General features: G+C 41.5%; 1 protein-coding gene across 1 annotated transcript in view; it reads left to right on the forward strand.

The window, feature by feature from the left end:
* Positions 1–2,198: 2,198 nt before the first annotated feature.
* Positions 2,199–22,141, forward strand: part of CCSER1 (coiled-coil serine rich protein 1) — a 2,320,004-nt gene continuing 2,300,061 nt past the window's right edge. Inside the window, exon 1 of the mRNA XM_069237981.1 lies at positions 2,199–2,757. The gene's annotated coding sequence lies outside the window, so the exon portion shown is untranslated. The remainder of the gene's footprint in view (positions 2,758–22,141) is intronic.

Consider the following 22,141-nt stretch of genomic DNA (forward strand, 5'->3'; position numbering starts at 1 on the left):
CATGATATCTTTACCAGAACTGATCAATGATTTCCATCTCACATGCTACAACTATGCAGATGACACACAAATACTACTTAAATTAGAAGACCCCAAAAACATTGAAAACTCAAAAATCTTCAATTGCCTCAGAGCCGTTGATCAGTGGATGACCTGGAGCCATCTCAAACTAAATACCTCCAAAACAGAAATACTCATATGTGGTGATTGGAAAAATTATGACCCTCTGTGCGTCTGGCCTGACGATCTCGGACCACCTCCTCAATTATCCAAGGAAGTTAAAAACCTAGGAATCACCATGGAGTCCAAGTTAACTATGAATGCCCAAGTAGACAAATTAGCACGCACAAGCTTCATCACCTTAAAGACTTTACGACGCATCTTCCCCCACCTCGGATTTCCACACAAGGTGCAAGCTACCATCTCACTTGTACTATCTAAACTGGATTATGCCAATAGCCTCTACCATTGATCATCTCTATCTGTTATGAAAAAACTACAACGTATCCAGAATTCCACAGCCAGGCTACTACTACATATAAAGCCACAAGCCCACATCTCCCCTGCCTTGAGAGCACTACACTGGTTACCCGTTGCCAGAAGATGCACTTTCAACCTGCTTTGTATCACCCACAAACCTATACATGGAACAGGACCGCTTTTTATCAGAAAGAAAATGACCAAATACATCCAACAAAGAACCCTCCGCTCAAGACTGGCACCCCGCCTTAGAACACCACCATACAAGAAAAAGACTATAGGTGGTACATCCTTCTCCGTCCAAGCAGCCAAACTATGGAATTCATTACCCCCAACTATAAGAGCCACAGATAACTTTCTTGTCTTCAGAAAACTACTCAAGAGTCTGACTCTTTCCTTCATAACCACCTTTTTCAAAAAACTATGAACTGCATATGCCTATGTGGATAAATATTTTTTCAGATTATATGTATATTTCTATTTATTTATAGCTTCTTTGGAAAATATGTATTGCTACTATGTCATAACAATAAAATACACACACACTCTTTAAACCTGTCTAAGTATTTTTTACCCATGTTTCTAATTATGTATTGTATGTGCATATGTGTGTGTGTGTGTGTGTGTATATATATATATATATATATATATATATACATATGTATATATATATATGTGTATGTGTATATGTTGTTTCTGTGCTTGGCATGTTCGTGGAACATTGAATTCCTGCTCTTATCTTATCACACTTATCTACTCATCACTCTTATGTCATGTCTCTATCAAACTATCCTCCATTCTCACTCTGACTCATCCCAAATCTCTTCTACCACTTTCATCTCCTAAATATCTCTGCCTAAGCTCTTCCCTCCACATCTAACTCACCAAACCTCACTCTACCTCTGTGACCTCACACACAACCCTACTAAATTCTCCTGCATTCATCTCACCCTGCTACTATGCTCTCCCTAACCCTTCCACATTCTCTTCCCACTCCACCCCCCTTTACTCATCCCAAGCCTTTGGGTTGAGTAAATGAAGGATATACTCCCAATTAACACCTCTGGATTTATTTCCTCCTCCACCCCTCCATTACTCCAGTCTGACTAACAAACTCTCATATCCGCAGCTCAAATTAACTCATAATAATACTAAAACTGTACTCATTATTTAACGATACTAATCCATCACTAATTCTTGTTGGGTTCCGGAGTAGCGTGCTACTCATCGAAAAGCGCTTCGACGCCTCGTCAGGGGTAGTAAGCGCTATATAAATACGATTACAATTACAATTACAATTACAATTACAATATGTGTACATGAAATGAGGAGTGTATGTATTATGTATTATCAAAGGTTATAATGCTTTTGCATCTTTTCATATTGAGGGACTGATTCTATGGTATTATGTTTTTTATTAACTAATAAACTAAATTTTGACTAACTGGTTACTTTGATATCGTGGTCTTTTGCATGCACTATATGTGGATTTTATGATTGTATTACCATTCTAGCTTTCTGAAAAAAATACATTTCTATGATATACGTAGTGCAAATCATTTTTGCAATAAAAGGAGAATATTTTTCTAAAACATTTGCTACATCTTGATGCTCTAGACTAAATCAAAGAATACGTTGTGCTGCCATTGGATAAGATATGTACCACTCATCCCACGAGGTCCCTAAGCTTTGAATACGTGTTCTGTGACGTAGGCTCTGGCTTTCGAATACCCAGAAGACCTTCACTGTCCGGATTTCTGCACTAACAGTAGCATGAACCCTACTACACTCCTGGCTCTTACTGTAACACCCTGCGCGGCCCACGCTTCCTCTCTCCTGTCAGTGGCCGAGTGTGAGGGAGAGCTGTGGGCGGCGTCTAAGGCTGACACAACACGCAGAGGAGGCGGTGGAGGAGGAGAGAGGGAGCCAGGAGAAGGAGGACGGAAAGGGAAAGCGCTGCTCCTTCTGTGAGGTGGCAGCTAATACACACAGGCTCATACTAGTGCTGGAACTCCGCCCCCCTCCTTCTCCTCGCCCCCTCCTTCTCCGCTGTTCTCTCTCCAAACATAGCCAGCCTGTGTAGTACCGGCTGCCCCCCCGCCCGGCTCCCACTCCCTGTCCTACCTGGCCGATGGGCGCGCGGGTCATGGAGACCCTTCCTGGCCCTTGGATTACAAAATAAGGAGCCTGTGCTGGAAGGAAGGACGTGTCAGCAGCAGCCGCAGAGAGAAAGGAAGCGAGGAGGACCCGAATCTGACAGATAGGACACGCTGAAAGGTAGGCAGCCCAGTGTCTCTCCTGCTTAAGTGGTGCTTCCCGGTTCCTGCGTCCCCTCTGATTGATGTGACTGCGGCTGGTTGTATTTTGCAGCAGAAGGTAAGACTGTACTGACTCGGAAACGTGTGCTTGCATCCAGGCCTCTGGGCGCGATGCGGCCGTCTACCGGTAAAATGTTAGTGCCCCCTGCCCCTTCTCTGGTTGGCACCGTTCCTCCCCTTGTTACGTACAGTTGGCAGCCTTTGAAGAGACGAGAAGGAAGGGCCTGGCGTAAGGAGGCGCCCCCGTTGCACCCAGAGCGTGGCACGGGGTATGCAGTAGGGAGTAAGGTGGCTTGGACATAGACACCGACATGGCTCTATGGATCTCTGTGTGTGTCTGGGGGAGCGCAGCGCTGAAAGCGGTGGAAGAGCTGGACAGCCAGAAAAAAACCGCATTGCACGTGAGTCCACCAGCCAGAAATACAACCCTAGCCGCTTCCTGTTTGACTGGGGTTAGACTGCGAGTATTTGAATGGGAATTCGCCTCCATGGGCTGTTGTGACCCACTGTCATTTATATTTAAAAAATGACATTTACAGGAGTCTTGGCGTGCTTTTTCTTAAGCGTTATTCGTGATACCTATGGTGTATTATCGCTTGCGTGATAGTGGATGTTTTCCTCGAAGCAGTGTGTGTTGTGCAGGCAGGTTACAGCGGTGTGTACCTGCCCCATGCCAGAATCCGGCGCGGGGACTCGTCCCGGAGAGGATGCAGAAGGAAACGGGATGGTTTAGTGAGAGGGGCATCAGGGAGAGTGCGCTACTGACATTGCCTCGCTCCGCCCTCCAGGTATCGGTCGCTGATGTCCCTGGAGTGCCTGATATTGCCGGAAGTTGCTGACCTGCTGTGGTTCTCTGTGCAGTATGCGCTTGCCGGTAGTGTCTTTTTTTTTCTTTGGAAGTCACCTGGCCCAGGAGGCACGGATTGTGCGTAGCACCCGGAGCGTGCGCGGCTGCCTCGAAACAAGCGCGAGTTATACTGTGGACATTGACTTGTTTGTACTGGAAGCCTGCTGCTTTTACCTGTACGGGTGAGACTCCGTGCGACAGCCCCAAAGTCCCTTTGTGTTTTGACCCGAGCCGCACTGAGTGCTGTTCACGAAGTTTGGTTTTACTCAGGCAAACAGTATCAACTCAATGAAACGTCGAGCTAGTAAAGAAACCAAAAGGTCACCTTGTTTTGTTTGACTTTCTGGTGTTGTGATCCTCGCGCGTGGCAGCGTGCCTGCAGTTGCTGGTTGAGCAGTAGAGAGGAATAAATCCTAATTAAGCAGGACCTCTGAGTGACGAAGGGCATCGTCGGTGTCTGCGGAATGCAGATAGAAAGGATGCTTGCTCGTAGTATGCCTGAAATACTCTTGCATTTGTACTAATATCTGGGTTGGAGACTGATTGTAAGCATTTGTCATTTTAGTGATGGGCGGATTTCTCTACAGTAATGCACCACATTTTATTTAGCCACCATCCAAACACTGACATATACATTGTCTGTATCCAGGCATTGTCAGGGGCTTAACGCAGGCCCCTGCAGCCCTTGCGGCGTAGGAGGAGACCCCCCTTCAAAGGGACCCCAAACTTTCACAGCAGCCCATTCGGCTTAAGTCTCATGTATAACCACGGCCAGTGGTGTGTTTAGGTACTTTCAAGCAAGTGCATAAAAAAAACGCAAAGAGCAGTAATATTTGTTGTGGTGAGTTGTATGACCTACCCCAGTATCAAGGCGAGCGTGGAGTTAGAATAGTAAATATTCACTCAATTGCTACCAATGTAGGTTGCTCATACTTATGTCTTTGATATGATGTGTGTATGTGTTTACATTTTCATAGAGACTGTGCATTGCTGAAAAGTGTAATATTAAGCTTACAGATAGTATCAGTTGCTGGTGCTCAGTGGCCTTTCCTGTGCCTAGATAAGTGGACAGCTCATTGGAGTGTTAATCGCTGTTCCCAAAATAACAAGCATTTTGAAATGTTTATTACTTTGGGTGAGATTTATAGGATGGCATTTTATGTATTGGGTGGCAGGAATGTTAAAGTAATTTGAATCTGTGATGTGATGGGAGCATGGCTGAGAAATCATGACAAATTAATTTAAAAGTATTTTTTAAGCCTGGTTAAAAAGTATTAAGTAACAAGTTGCTGCCTATGTTTTGAATAATTTGAAATAATGTTCAGCAATAGCATCTAACACTAGTCTGAGGTCTGTGCGTCAGCAAGGGTGAATTGACTGAAAGATTTGGGACCACATGGGAACCCTCGTGCATAAATGTTTGTTGTCCCATCCATAGCCGTTCTAATTGGCAGGACACAATGTCTGCTTCATATGTTATAGACTGTGACACATCTCCTATTCTTTATTTAATTGTTTAACGCTTTTGTTGAGTTTCGCAACTCCTTGTTCCGTTAGTAATTAAGAAGAGGGCAGTAGAGACCCCAACTCTACTGCCCATACCAGAAGTTTGTGTGCAAGTGTAGTGGTCACTAGACAGTCACCTCTGACAGGACTCATGTGATGTTATGCAATATTATGTGCTGTTATGCTTTGTTTTGTTATATTATGTTATTCTATGCTAAGTGAATTATACCTTTGAAGCGCATGAGTTCTAAAAACAACTTTTAGTTAATAGACTGTGTGCAAAGCGTACTATTCAAACGGACTGAGCATGCACCAGATTGGGGCCCAGATTTACTAACCAACTTGCTGCACTATGTTATGTGAAAGGGAGAGAGCAGAAATGAGCCATAACTGCAAAGATATGACATAATTCTGCTCTCTCCTTGTACTGGTACACTTCAGGCAGCCTAGGGCAATGCAGGCACCCTGCACGTTATTGCAAGGGTGACAGGATTACGGGCAGGATTGCTTTTGCACAGAAAGGTATACTTAGAGTCATATTCCTCTTTGAAAGTGTGCTACAGAATCACACATGGAAAGTTGAAGAAATGAGGAGAAATTAAGATATTTCTCCTTGTTACACCTCTCTTGAGTAGGTGCACCATTTTGGTGCAAACACAGGTATATTGGCTTTTGTGAATCTGTGTTTGTGTGAAAAAAACAATGGGTGCATGCACGGGAACATCCGTGCTTCACCCATCTAGTGCCTACCTTATGCAGTGTAATGGAACACAGAGCAAAGCGCTGCTTTACCCTTTTTTACAAAGCCATGCAAGGTGACACTAATAGGCCTGTGTGTGTCTTTGTAAATCTCGACTACCAGTTTGGACTTTGGCTACACCAAAAAAGCCCTCAATGCAAAATGTTAGTAAATCTGATCCCGGGTTTGGGAATTGAGAATAGGTTTTGATTCAGAGTTCAGTGAATCTCTCAATGAAGTTTTGCACATAAAAGGGAATCTGGAAGTTGGTTCTGTAAATTAGAGGCTTGAAATAAGGTAAGGCAATTGCTGACCCCTACGCTTTTATACAATTTGTAACTTGCTAGTTTTAGGCAGATGATTTAAGTTAAGATTTTTTAAAAACATGTAATTCATGGCATGATTTTTATGTTTTAAGTAGCATGAATAAGGGATTTATGCTAATGGCATTGTATCCAAACTTCTATATGGTATCTCAAAAGTCATCTTTCAATGATCGGGTACCCATTGCTCTCATGAACTCGCAAACTGTTTCCTCTGAATGAAATGTTTATAATCTGAAGAGTCCTGGCAGGTCAGGATGTCACTATTACCTCACCTCCCTGATTAATCTGTGGAACACAGACCACTAGAGCAGGCCGCCACAGATCACTGTCACTAAGGTGGGATGGTCTGCTGTAGCCACTGAGGAAGGTACTGTCACCTCCCTTTCCTAACATTATGTCTAGAAGGAGAAATATGCAATTCACAATTTGTAAAACAACAAATAAGGACAGGGGCCTTACGTTTTTATCAAGAGCTTACTGTGTGCTGAATAGCAAGGCTGCCTAGTTTTGATTTCAAGAGCCTCATGGCTCTTTCATCCACCACTCTACATTTACTGTCTCCTTATCTCACTCATGGAGGTTCTTTTCATTTCTGCTTTGTCCCTTTGTTGCAATTTACTAAGCCGTTTCTTCCGAGTTTTCCCTTTATCTGCCTTTCGCTTTCTTGCTATGGGTAAATTATGTCTTTTGATGGAAAATACGTTTTGGTCTCCAAAATGAGTCCCTGTGCCCACCACCTGCATCTACCTGCACAATTTAAGCAGTGACGTTGACAGACAGATCTTTAGTAGAATCGGCCAAATAGGTAGGGATGGGTGAACTTTAAAATTCCCTCCTCTAAGTTTGGTCCAGTTGGCAAATATTGTACTTTGTTTAGTGTACATAGTATGCAGAATTTACCAACTTTATCATGTTTCACATGCAAAACATTTTTACTAGAATTTTCATTTAAAAACTACCTGGCGGGAGAATCCTTATGCTAAAACTGTTTTCTTTTGGAGTTTTCTTCCATTAAGCTTCTTTTAGCATAGAGTTTCTCTTGTCATTTATTTTTTTTAAACGTTCCAAAGTTTGTGAAATTAATGACAATTGCAAAGTTTTGCGAAACAAACAACACCAAACGTGTTGAGGATTTTGTTATAACTTTTCACACTCATCTATATGTTTTACACACTTACTCTTAAGGCACACCAGCAGAACGTACTTCTCTGTTATGCAAAAACACTTTTTAGGTGACTTTGAAAAACCATAAAAACTCACAATTGCCCATCTAATGGCTTAAGAGGGTACTAATAACTATATTTGTGATACTTAAAAGGTTGCAATTAATGGACAGGTAAACTACATAAAGGGTTCAACCCCATGTGCCTCCTCAGGCCACTTCAAGTAAATGCCCTCTGGACAAAGTCACTGTAACTACTACTGCCCAGCTATGGCACCTACATTAATTTCTATGTAACCCACAAACCTATACAATCTAATTTACGTAGCATATATATATCTGTAATGTGAACTATGCAAGATGGCACTGAAGTGTGCATTTTTCAGTCCTGCCCACTTCTTTGCAGAAGTAAAATCATTGTATCCTTTCACAGTTAAAGAAGGTAACATTAACAAAAGCATAAAACCTGTATCCGTTTTTTGCAGTTTTTAGTGAGATAGGTTAAAACAAAACATCAGTCTTAGGCTGATCTATTGGGGAGGATGCTCTTTCCCCCAACTAGAAGACGCAACATAGTTTGTTGTGAAAAGAAGAAAGGAATGGACTCTGGGGGTAAAGCTATGAGATGATGTAGGAGAGCCAACAGTTTCGCATTTCTTCTCTCGTTTTCTGCTACAGCCTAAAGTTTTTTAATGCTAAGGGATAGACTTTCCTTGATGCGCCAAAGTATCATGACCTTTCACTGAAAAGGAGAATAACAGCAACAGCCAGATCCACACAGAGAGTACCAAGACTGAAAAAGTGCTTCAAATCCATAACAACAGTAATTAGCTCTGTAAAATGGAAATAACACAACACAAGATAGTATGACACCCATGTGCCACCAAGAGGGCTTAATTCCAATAATGAAATGATGGTGAAGGTCTGAACTTCTTCCAAGCCTGTTCTGTGGCAGTTTGTTCTGCTCAACACATCTCTGTTTTTTCTCCTTGGTGCACTGATTATTACTAATATTTTGCACCACAGTCCCAAATATGGAAGTTCTCAAGAAAACGAATCCATACTCTACAACACTGAAATATCCCCAAATACCAGGCAACATGGCATAGTACGTGTTTTCAGAAAATATGATAAAACTAGGCACTTAGAGTTTCCCAAAGGATAACAAAAACCTCTCTCCCAGATTCTAAAGTTATAGATACAGCAGTAGAGCTATTAAAAAGTGAGTCATTCCATTGGAAGTATGTGTTCACTGAATTACAAGTGGAATTTACAAGTGAATATAGCAGCTGCAAAGCAAACTGTGCTATTTTACGGTTTTGTTATTTGTGCTGAACTGAAAATGCGTGACTGCTCCGCAAACTACAAATCCTGTGTGACCTCTCCAGTTTGAAGGTTGGAAAGAAGTCCAGGATTGTGGATCACAGACACAAGTTGATGCTCTAAGGAACACTTGGAAACGTGCAGATATACCTTGTAATTGAGTTAGGCTATGCGTTTGTGCATAATATTAAAGACTTGCATGGTAACAGTGACATTGGCATGAGCCAATAAAGGGTATGACAGGATGTATCAAATTAGATCTTTTAAACATAGTTTAGATTGTAAGCAAACTTTTGTGTGTTGCATCTTTTTTTGAAGTTTGATTATATCTATTTCGGAGAGGTGGCCGAGCCAACAAATTAATAGAGAGCCCGCCAAAGCAGAGGCAAGGGTCTTGCTGGGCACTAAAAGCCCTTGCACGAGCGGAGCCCTGCAAATAGTTGGTATCTTAGTCGTGCAACAAGCATCATGTGAAAATATGAAAGGCTATTTAAAATAAAAAAATGTATTTCTTTTACATGCAGAAGCATTTCACTTTAAAATATCATTTTTTTGTACAGTATACACCTTGAACTCACATATTGGAAAATACTCTGATACCTAGTAATAAAGAAAAAGGAGTCTCTGTAAAATAAAATATTTGCCTTGGATCACAAAATGCATTTATATCGGGGATGCCAGGACTGCTCCCAAGTAATCTGGTTTCACCTTGTGCTGTCCAGCCAGTAGACAGCTACCTCTTCCTCTCATTTGTAACACCAAAGGTTCATGCTTTGTTTAAAACTGTTAGTGCATGATGTTAGAGCGCGGGTGACAGGCAGAAGCCACATTGAAGCTTGGCTCATTTTGGGCTTCAGGGACCAAGAAGACCTTGAACTGAGCCAGGCATCTGACTCTAGTCTAGCTCTATCTTTTAGTGGCTCATACACTGCCACTGTTTCAGGTAGCCTCCTGTGACAATTACCAAGCTCACCAACCCACTTCATGCCTGAAGTTTGGCCCGAGCCAATAATTTGAGCTCCTCTTAATAACAACAAAGTAGAAGAGTTCTGGAATTGCAAAGGGCTCCCAAAACCACATCACCATTCCTTCACTCTTAATTTTAAAAATCCATTTGGGTGGATAGTAATCAGTTGCAATAAAATACTTAATATCTGTAAAATCAGGAAAGGTGTTCCTGCTTCCTGCTTCTCCTAGAGGAATGTGGAATAGTCCACACGCCTCTCTGACTTCAAAGTTAGCTCTAATGCCATGGTGAAAATGTCTTGTTTTGATTACCATGGCAGGACTCCCACCGGGCTTCCAGGTACAATATGAAATAAACTGCAGTGACGTAAATCTTTACTTTCCTCCATATTGTTAAGCATGGTGAGCACTGTTGATATAATTAAAGCACGGAAACCACTACATCAACTCTCAATCAAAATATACACAGACTTTTAAGAGCTATGCCTGAGATGCAAGGCTTGGCACCTCCCTATCCCCCTAGAGTTTTCTCACTGTAAGCCACAGCTGAAGAACTGTCAACCTCCCAGAACATGATGTCCGGCTACAATATAGGAAACATACATTATGATCGAAGGCTCCACGTAAACCCAGGATTTCTCATTCTGGAACTTCTTCCTCTTTGAAGGTCAGAGGCATAAATGAATACCTTTCTGTTTTCAGCATATTGACTCTAGTAGCTTGTGGGCCTCCTTCCATACCTATCCCTTTGAAATTGTTCCGAAATTGTTCCCCTTGTGCACTTTCCCACACATCACCAAGTACTCTGAGAAGACGTGGTATAGTGGGCTCTTTACAAGTCCCACAGTAAAATAAATACCCTAATGATAGGCACGAGTTAGGGTTTGACATGCTGACCCTTATTATTCCACATTACCAGTGGTTTTGTGAAAACGTAGAGGGTCTTGCAATCAGTAGATACATCACTGTAAGTATATAATAACGAGTTGCTGAGCAAAGTTGTTTGTAGAATTGTTTTTATACTTTGTACATAAAGCTACAGCTTTCATTCCTTGTTCACGGAGTAACTGCTCTATGATAGGGATGTTTAGAAAAATCAATGAGCAAATCCTTAAAACTAAATAACATGTAATCATTCTTTTAGTGCACATTACTTTTGACAACCATAGGAGAGTTTAGATATCTAAGTTGAAGATTTACTATTCACCACGAGAAGCTGTGATACAACCCAATAATCCAAAAGCAGCCATTTCTGGTTGTTCAGCCGGCTCCTTGTTTCTTGGATGCTTTGCAAATTGCTACACTTGCTGAAGTTGATGCAGTAGGTTCCTGAAGAAAGTAATGACCTTATGACTCATTTCCTGTCAAGTAGGGAACAGCTGGAAAAATGTATTCTCCATTTGACTACCTCTCCGCAGAAGTTGTTTCCCTCTCATACCCTCACTATATCCCACTGCAATCCCCTTTACTGTGCTACTAGGTTCAGTTTGGAAAGGGTTCTCGGCGTCTCGCTTCTAGGACTCACTCACTACACTGCAGTTTTAAAAGTCGTCAGTGTACAACAACCCTCATATTCGTAAAATGTATTCGGGTTGGTTCGCTCCTTAAACGCACAGACGTCACACATCAAGAGACAAATTAAATGCACAATATATGGCAGCTCCACAAATGCACAATATAATATAGGCAGTAAGTGGAGCTGAAATACTCAACGTGCTTGTTTCTTGCACTTGTGACTGCGGTTTACAGCTTTCAGCAGGTGCAACTTATCCCCAGTGGTATTCAATATGTTACTCTCTTAAGGCTGAAAGGCTGAGCCAGCCCTGTTAGGACTGCAACCCGTGAAAACATGAGGTACACAGATCACAAAAGAGCACCCAACTGACTGAGTTGTCCTACCAACTTTATTGCTTATCTCCAAAGTGTTTAGTATATTATTTGCAGTCCACCAACATATTTACAAATTGCACATTCTCCTGGGGAACCCATCTCATAAAAAGTAGGAATGAGGGACCCGTGCTGACAGGTCTCAAGCGACAGTTGAAGTACACTAATTAAATGTGTGTGTGAAATTAGCGTAATTTACTTTTGCCTAACTTTGGCAAAATGTGATGCAAATATGCAGTAATTTCATGATAGATATTTTAATGTGAATTTCACATCTCGTCAATTTTTGACGTGAGGGACAAGAGCACCGTGAAAAGCACCTGCTTTTGTTCTGTTGTTGGTGTACATTTGCTCTGCATTTTTACGTCGAAATACCATGAATTACACCATTTGCGGTAAATTTTTGCAGGGAATGGCACGTAATTACCTGAAGTGGCGCACTTGCACAATTTCGAGAATTACAGGTAACACGCATAACATGAAATTCGCGAAATTACGTGGATTTGGCGCATGTAATATACATATAGCCCAAGCCTAACAAGAATAAGAGATTTCGAGGCGCCTGTGAAGAGCCCACACGCTATAACTAGTGATAAAAGTAATGTTGGAACTCTTCTCAAAAGCGTTTTGACGTAGATATTGTACACGTGAACGAAATAAAGGTACGACTGTAAAGGGAGGCCTTCTTCAGGTATGAACGAGTGGGTGGGTGTGCGCTGAAAGCTGAAACTCACAGGTTTACACCGCTGCACTGCTTTCAGAGGTAGGCGACGGCACATTACAGACAACATCCGCATTCCTAACAGGGATGGAAACCGGACTATCAGGATTAACTATGCTAGTAGGGTATGGACGATTTCAAAACATCTGTTAGTGCTTCAACGCATTTTTAAGTGGATCGAAGTGATCGTGAAAAGAAGAGCTATTTCGTTTGCTGACAGTCAGTATTATTTCCTTTCACACAAGCCAGACTTTTCACTAGACACCTTGACTACAACTGAGACACCTGTTCCGGCCTTTCTGTGTGAAACTAAAGTTTTTGAACGCTGGTTGCCCCAAAGTGAGATCGATAGACATTCACATGTATGTTCTTGTGCATTTGTTTGTGGGTATCACATTACCATTTTACGTAAAATCCGGCGTTAATCAAACCCTCTCGAATTTACTGCAATATGGTTAGAATATACTTACTGTAGTGGGCTTTCAGCCAGCGATCTTAATATATTAGTCGGTTGTGTCATTCACATATTTCTTCTGCCCCTACAGCATGTAGCGCAGGGCAGCAGGTCAGCATACTTCAGCCATTGGCTAACTTAATTCTGAGTGACAGTGTTCTGTCACTTCCATAAGGTCTGCACAAAGTATTTAGCTTCAGTGCCAGTCACTAACATGGCAATGTATGCTTTTGGAAAATAGAAGACTATTTTTCCTTTTAGCCATTTTTTAACATTAAAGAGGACCCAGCAGCTCTCCCATCTATAAAGTTTTACAAAAACGAATAACAAAATCACACAAGAATTGACAACGCCTAAGCCAACGCTGGATCTGTTCGATTTTATAGTGCCTGATATTTAGGTGCTATGTACAGTAATATTGTGTTATCTTCACTTCAGAATGCATTGTTATTGTGCAGTTTAAAAAAACACAAACTGTGGTACCTTTTTTGGGGTCTCACAAAGATTTGTTGGCTAATTATTATGTTTTTTTGAAAAAACTGTATGACACCACCCACCACCTCCAGAAGGTTATTGGATATTTGAAGTTGAGGTAGCAGAACTGTTGATAAAAGGTGATGGATTAAGGAAGTGACCGTAGAAAAAGGAGCCTTAGACAGCTGAGAGGTAATTTTCATTATTTGTGCACCACAAAACTGTTCACATGTTAAACAAGCATTTGCAATGCAATGGGTCTCCCATTTGTTCGAGTTAGAGCCATTAGCGTTGTAAACTCCTAACCGGACTTTTCTTGCCACATAAACTGATAATGAAAAGTAAAACAGTTTCACAAATGTGAGGCGACTGTCGCCATGAGTGTGAAGGAGGCACAGAAAAGTAAACAGAAGTTCGCTCGTAGTGAAACATATCAGCAAAGTGCAATTATTCATATAACCTGCGAAAGTAGAATTATCTATGTAACCAGCAAAAGTAGAATTATCTATTTTACAGGGTCAATGTCATGCATGGCGCTTGACTACTGCCCGACAAGATTACGCTGCATAGGAAATAAAAAGAAATAGTGTAGAAGCCATTCGGAAAACACTGAGCCTCATATGTTTTTAGTAGTTTACCACTGCTGTAGAGGAGGGCTAAACACTGGAAAAGGCATCATGTATGCATGCCTTTCACTACTGAAATCACGCGAATTTTAAAAGGCAAGCCCACGAACCAACCAAACTGATGGGCATGGCTAAAAGCCCACAGAGAGATTACAACAGCGGCCAAAACGCTTGTGGGAGCTCAACCCTATAAACCAGGGAAATAGAGTAGTGACTCTCAATGGATAAGATAAAAAATAGAAAGGGGTGGTAAATAAGACTTCCTAGGCTATTATATAAAAATCAAGGTTTTTAGGCTGTATTATTACTATTCATATTTTGGGGTCATTCACTGCACACTAAAGATCACTTTCCATGCTTCATTTTTTTGGTGGCCTCGCCTATTTTCCAGCAGACTTCTACATACCTTTTTCTGGGTGTGGTATCAGAATATCTTGTCAGAAAATCGTATGACATAAATATTGTGTCCTCAATATTGCCTCCAAAATTGGAGGTATTATTAAAAAACCTACTCCCAGTGGGACAATATTTTTGTAAATTATCTTTAAGGCACTATATTTATGCAGTGGTATATTTCTATATGTTGTTCCAATCTACAGCTATTTTCTCTTTATACCTTGTTCCCCTAACGCAGCTTAATTTTTCAAAATGTGTGGCCTGAATTGTTTAGTTAAACAAATATCTAATTTTACATCCCCCAGATGAAGCCTTCCTCTTTCTTTTTCAGTTCCTCTAAAGTTTTACAGTGCAGGAATGCAGTCATGCTTCTGTGGCTACACATACCTGACGCCTTCATTATCCTGAGAAATGTTCTTCCTCTCTCCTCGTGTCAGTGAAATAAAGAACTGGAGTAGGTGGTACAGTCACTCCTTTTGCTTCTTATCACACACAGGGATTCTGTTTCTTTCTTCCTTTTTCAAACAACTACCCTCAGTTGTAATACGTGTCTGAATACCAGATTGAACATCCTGCTTTCTTTTTGAATGGTCAGTACAGTTAGATCATACTGTCGGAATGATGTGCTTAAGAAATTATCCTTCCAAAGAAGGAACTTGATGCCTAGAAGCCTTGCATGCAACTAATGTTACTTTGTTGCTTGATTTAAACTGGAGTCTCTGGCGGGGGTCACCGGCACTAATTTTGGGGACCTGTACTTATTTTACCCCATGAGAAATTTACCAATAACAAGAAAGGGATAAACAAACAAAGCTGAAAAAGCGAAGAGGAGAAAGACGGAAAAGCCATCACAAATAGAGAAAGCGTAAACTGCAAGAGTGAGGTAAAGAAGGAGGGTTTGTCTGTAACTGGATTAAAGAGGACTAAGGTGAATTAAAGACTACAGAGCTTTGACATTCAGATCAGATTCAAGCACACCAACATTTATTTTCACTGGCAGTGGGCTTCTGAGTAGAGCTTTGGACACCTGCCTAAATTAATTTACAAATTAAGCACTGTTTGTAAGCATCCCTTTTTCTACCCATTACAGTGGCACCGTTCAATCAATTTTACTTAAAGAGAAATATCCAGTCAACAGGGGTGCATTTTTTCAACTCCACCTGTCTATGGTTTTTCAAGTGATTGTTATTTGTAGTCGATGCATATTGAGTCCAGCGTCTGTCAATAACTGGAGCAAGGAATAACAAATCCCAAATTTCGACTATTCACAAGATCGTGACCACAATATTGAGGGACAAAATATCAAACATGTGAGTGCACAGAGGGTTGTGTGAATTGAGCCTTTTAAACTCTACATTTGCGTACAAATGTGTAGCTCCCCGAAGGCTCTGATATTGGATAGAACTGCTGGTCAATCAAAATGCAGCCTTTCCGAGCGGCTTGTAGAAATGACCGGTACCGTGTAACCCCGGCATATCACAGCCAATTAGAGAGGAGTAGGCGTGGTTCATGTAAATCACCTTCTGTCAGTGTGCACTCTGTATACTGTTCCAGATGTTTCAAAGTTGCCCCCCAGGGTTCTGAAAAGGATGAGAACCCTAAAAATGTTTTTATTAATGGAGGGCTTTACAAAAGTTCTTATAAAAATATGCAGTGAAGACTCACATCACTGTCTGTTTGCTGCACCCTTGGCTAGTTTTGACGGCACACCGGTATGCAGCGGCACACAGATTGGGAACCGCTGAAGTAGCCTATATAAATGGACACATGTAACAATGCCGAAAAGGGAAGGAATGAAAATGGAATGAGTTGACTAGCCATGCAGGTATTACTGGAGACAGACCAAACAAGTTAGGGTTCTTTTGGAAGATACAAGTGATGTAAACTATATGATGCTGATTCACAAAAGCATTATGAGTACAAGAAGTAGCACTAGGGGGCACTATTTTACTTATTCGTACATGTCTTTCTGAACAGGCATAGACCTATCCAACTCCATATTATTAAAAGTACAAAGAGGACACTGTCCATTGTATTTCTACTTTCTGTACATGCAGATTTCTTGAATATTGCCATTCTATGGCAGTTTTAGATGTTTTCGGGACAATTCAAAAAGCCATGTACGAGTATGTAAAAGAGCACTATGATGGTACTCCGGGGTATAAACTATGCTTTTGCATTGTTTTATCCTATGGGGTACACTGATGACTATATTTTACTGGAAATGGCCCAAATAGTTGCCTCCCATCTTGGTTATGTCTCCTACTAGGGTACAGAAGGCAGATGTTTCTTATGTGCTCTTGAATCATGGACTCTTGTTAGGAAGGCTCTTTGAGGCCAGGAACTGTGATATTACACACTGTTCTGTTTCTAGGCATATGCTTTCATTTTTAAATTCTTCTTTGAGTAGCAGAAGGCAGAGACCAAAAAAGTCCTCAGTGTACCCCATGAAACACGTCAGACAGCATAGGGGCGGGGCCAACTAGGGCCTGATAAGAAGATGGCTGGATTTATGTGTGGAAAAAAATTATTTTCCGATCCCATATTCCTGAACATAAATCTGGCTATCATGAGTACTTGACTCCGGGATGGGAAATAACAAGTGGACCTAGAATTACTTGACCCACATCTGCCTGGTTGTCCCCATTCCAAGTAAAATCTGCTTTCACTTACCACCTTCACAGAGCAGGTGGTAAAATCAATATGGAGGCTGGCACGGGCAGGAAACGTGGGTGGATAGTGTGCTAGGAAACAGCTGAAGACCTGTGCTGGTAGGGGGAGTATTCTGTGCTGTCTCCTGTGGCATGGAAAAGAATTGGGTGGAGATTGTGAGCTAAGGTCGAGCTGTGCGTGCATCCATGTGATATTCCTGGTCGGATTTTCCAGCTAGTAAAGTTGGGCCCAGTTTTGCCACACCCAGGAGATCGCAATGCTGCAACTCCGGGCTGGTTATAATTGGGCAGAGTGGTATGCTCTCATTTATATCACTCCCCTCAAATTATAATCTGTAACATAGTGGTGCAGCCTGTTTGCTGACTCAGTTGCAGCTTCACAGTGTTAAGTTTCAGTAAACAATTCAGAAAGTAGATTTCCTCTTGATGTTGCACTTTGGCCATAATTAGGTAGTCGCAGGGGTTCCATCACATCCGGCATATGTTTAATATAAAAAACACTGGCACGTTGTGAGATAATAAAACTAATATCCGAGCAATGTGATTATAACACATGGGAGCCTGAAATCCTAGTACAAAAGCGATCTCTAATGTCCTTGTTATTTTTTAGTTGTGATGTCTCTTGTGACATGTAGTAAAACCACATGTAGCTGTTCAACTGTAATTATGTATTGCAATTCGAGTTGTGATGCCATAATGTTTGCAACCAAGGTGAAAGGCAGGTTATGGAGAATAGTTCAAGCTGCAGTTTAAGCAAACAAAAACGAGAATAGGGTTTCCCTTCTGATAATTTATTTTTCTAAAATGCAGAGTGATCACTACAGGAGGGATTTATGGAAATGTGTTAATATTTTGTGCATAGTTCATCACATGGTTCATAGGATCTCATGGCATGTTACTATTTATGCTCTCTTTTCATCAGATTTACATTACACTGATTCTAATATGAATTTTCAACAAATTACTAACTGCTTTTTGCTGTGTTTAATTTCACAATACAGATTCTACTTTTATTCTTCATGTCTGCAGCCATTCTGTCTCTTTCACAAGAAGGAGCAAGGCCCCAAAGATGTTTTAAGATGTTTGTAATAAAAGTGATGGGCTGACCTTTATTATGAGGAATAAAATACTGTGTGTGGTACATTATAATGATATTGCAGATCATCTTGGAGTTCTATAACTCTTAAAGTAAACGAACTCTTCGGTGCCTTGCAATATAATAGTCTTATAATGTATAATATATGGTACTTCACCATATCGTGTTCTCTCGGAAGGAAATATATTCTTGAAGTTGAATTAAAGAATGTCATATAAACGTTAGACTTCAGTGCTACAAACTGTCACACATTGGAAATTAATAAAATAACTATAGTAGGCTTGGGCGGCTATGTATTTAAAACTTCAGAATAGAAATAATTTGATTCTCCCTGATGCAGGTTCTATTTTTTGTGAATATTTATACGAAACATAAAATCAACTTTTTGGTCATTGTGCCATTCATGGCAGGTTATTGCACATAATATACCAGAGGAGACTACAGTTTGGTATGTGCAAATTACTGGTTTTGCTATTGGCTTGAGGAAACTGGCAGGCATCTGTCATGTCTTGGGAGTGGAGTTAACTTTCTCACACACTAAGCCAAAATGTAGTATTTACATTTGTGGCCGGCTTTCAATAGTAGAAACACAACTCACTTTGTACAGGGCGCTGTGGAGGAAGGCAGGTTTTATGATAGCAATATTTTTCAAATAAATGCCTGCTGGCTGAAGATAATGTTTGTTTTTCAAAGTAGAGATCAGTGTGTTATGTTTCTCTTCGCACTACAGTGATTTATTGCTAGAAAGCAATTGTCAACAAGGGGAAAGTAATCGATTGCTGATAAAAGAGCTCAGTAAAATAATATAATGCATTGGAGGCACACTTGCCTCTTGTTTCCATCTTGTTGCCACCTGCTAAAATCAGTTATCTCATTTGAAAAGAAAAATAAGATAAGAAAACGTCTCTGATACAAAATATATACTCAGTACAGTGAGTGAATCTCTATATCATATTGCCAAATGCTAAAACACGTTACTTTGTAGTCAATGAACGTCAGGTGGTCTGTGCGCACTAGCATCTGCCGGTTTCAGTGCAAGGGTTATTCTAGCCTTGTTATTCTGTGCGCACCCCTGTCTGAAGATGTGTTGCTTTTTGTATATCTGTGCATGAATGTAGGATCTGTGTCATTGTGTATTTGAAAACGTATTTGTGCACTGTTTAACAGTTAAATCCAGGGGTTTTGTCTGTGCTTGTGGTTTTGTTCTTGGGCCTGCTGTACTACCGGCTGCCAGCGTTATCTCATCACTTTTATTAGCAGCTATGGTCATATGAGTGCAACCATGTTCTTTTCATGTAAACAACTATAGCAGCTCTTCTAATGGGGGTTCAAATTGTATGTAAAGGCTTGGCTGAAACTGGGTGATTATCAGGAGTGGCTTGCGGTTCTTTGAAGGGGTGAGGCGGCATGTGCATTGGATGAAATAATAAAAAAAAAACACCTTTCTCTCCATCACCACCTCGCCCCTCCTCTGCTGTAGCTGCAGGCACGGGTTCCTAGCTTGCCCTGTGGCCAATCCGAATGCTGCTATGATGCTGCTGGCAGCATGATATCAACGTTCGGATTGGATGGAGTGCCCAGTTAGGGTGCTCCAAGTCAGAATGAAAGTCTCTGTCTGCTCTTTCCAACCCGGCAGTGCACATGTGTTTGGCCAGCCCGAGATGGCAGGCCTGCCAAATATACATGCGCACTGAGGGGGAGTGCTGTGCACTCCCCTACGCCGCCATCTTAGCCCGTGGCCCCACTCCTTTTACTATAAAACAATAATAAACATAGTTTATTATTGTTTTATAGTAAAAGGTTTGCAGCTTCTGCTGCTGGTGGGGGGATGACGCTCCTCCATCATAGCAGAGGAGCCGCGCTTGGTGATTATTTTTTTAACAATAACTGTAGCATGCCGCATTACGTTTTTATTTATATTTAAATAATTTCTTTGAGAATATGGCACTTTTGCATTTTATAAACATGCTGCTTCTAGGTTCATTTGTGTGTTGGTGTGAGAGTTAAACTCATAATATATAAAGGTGGAAGTGAAAATGTATTTAGTATTTAGCCTTTTTATGAAATAAGTGCTAGAATAAATAGTCTATCAAAGCTGTTATTGGTTATGTCCTCCATTTTTCTGATGTCAGAAATAGCTCAATATAGTACACCATCCTCGTTCTAGTGTAAAAATGCCCACCCTTGAATTTGTTTGCATAAGCTTGTCTATCTTTTCCCTCTCTGCCACCATCAGGCTCTACTAAAAAATGTATAGTAGCATAGATTCTTTCTTAGCTTCTCAGTGGGGAGGATGTGGCATTACTGCCACAGCTGCCAACTTTGGAAATGGGGAACCGGTTTAGAGTACTGGCATTGCCTCAACATTCTGTGATTCTGGGCAAATCACTTAATTTCCCTGTACCTCAAAAACGAATATGACCTTGTAGAATGTTACAGATGCTTATGTAAAGTGCTCCAATACCTTTTGGCAGAGTATTATTCTATATAAAACTAAAATAAAAGCAAAACTGTTTCTGGTGCTTGCTTTCACAAGAGACAGGTATTCTCAGGTCTAGAAGAAAGAAAAGGGATCGATACAAAACAGCCTGATACTTGGTATCTATTTAGTCCTTGGTGTACAATGTAGCTCCTCGCCAGATTTTCAAACTGTCTAAAAAAGACAAATTGTGTGTGTTCCATGAGTGGAGTGTGGCCGTTCCCATACATCCACCCATGTATTTTTGCGCATTCCCAGACTTACCTTTATTGGCAGACTTTGGACTGGGTCAAAATGCTACACCTTCCCAGGAGAGGCATAATGAAGAGAAAAAGCTTTACCTCTACTTGTTGCTTCCTCTTTCTACTTGGCAGGGAGTCACCAATGTCCCCTTAAAACCCAGAGCCCCTCCCCCATACCAACCACTTAATGAGAAAGACCAAGTCCAGTTCACCCTTTGGGATAGGCGTTGTGAAACCCCTGGCCATATTTACTAAAACATACATACACACAAAACTTCAAGCATTATTGCACAGTAGCCCACATTAATTACATTCATATTTACATAACTGAGACCTATCCTTAACAGAGCCGCTAGTACATGGGAGAAACCTATCATAAACTGAGTTTGTTCCTGTGCAAACGAGAGAGGAAAACATAAACATTTTGAGTGAGCTGATGTCTGGTTCAGGGAATCTTCCTCTCATAACCCCTGTTCCAAGAATTCATGATGGGTACTTTCTTAAGGGAGGGCCCCACCAACCACCTTCCCGTACCAGAAGTTCCTGTGCAGGGGGCCTGGCTACTGTCAGGATACCTACTTCAGGCACCCCTACACCCACATTCCTTAACCCCCTAAGCGCCTGTGCCAGCTTATGTCAACTGTGCCAGTGCTGGCAGTTGCAACGTTGGGACTGCATGTCAGCGACTGGCCCCAACCCCGCTCCCTTTTAAACCTCCTTTTGATTTGCTACCAGCACCCCTCTAGGAGGGTCTTGTGATGCCGCTGTTCAAGCAGTACTCACCACGGTTCTTTTTTGGGACCACCTCCACTGGGGAACAGACAAAATTATCAAGAGGGAGTGGCTCAAAAGTGCCTGCCACCCTTCCCAGGTTCTACTCCTTCAATAGCTTAGCTCTGGCGATGCTATATTCCGCTGCAGGAATCCTAAAGCCATCTCTGAATCCCTCTTACAAGGACTGTGCTGCCGCTGCGTTCCTATAAACATTAAGCCATGACACTATTGCCTGCCAGTTAACAGTGGAAGGGGTCTTCACCAGAAACGATTGTTCAATCCTGTTTCTTGGGGCCATTGTCTCCTGACTTTTTAAAACATTTGGACTCTGGGTGGAAAGAGAGGCTGCAAAATGAACAACAGTGCTTGAACTTGTACATCCCTGCACTTCTGGAATAAGATTTCTTACTGAAATCCCCAAAAGACCCTTTATTTGCCAACCGCTGTACTACTACTTGCACCTGTCCCTGAAGGAAAGAGCTGACTCGGGGCAGCATCCTGCCTTCGCTGCCTCATAAAGCGCAGCCATTTGATAAGGTCAGTCTGAGCCAGTGCCAGCGTGGGCCAACAGGCCTTAATCCTTCTAAATTCCTTAATCATAATCTCTCCATGCCATGCATCCAAACTTGTTGTGAGCGCACGCAATCCTATTT

Source organism: Pleurodeles waltl, chromosome 1_2 (genome assembly GCF_031143425.1).
Source record: "Pleurodeles waltl isolate 20211129_DDA chromosome 1_2, aPleWal1.hap1.20221129, whole genome shotgun sequence".
Classification (NCBI taxonomy): domain Eukaryota; kingdom Metazoa; phylum Chordata; class Amphibia; order Caudata; family Salamandridae; genus Pleurodeles; species Pleurodeles waltl.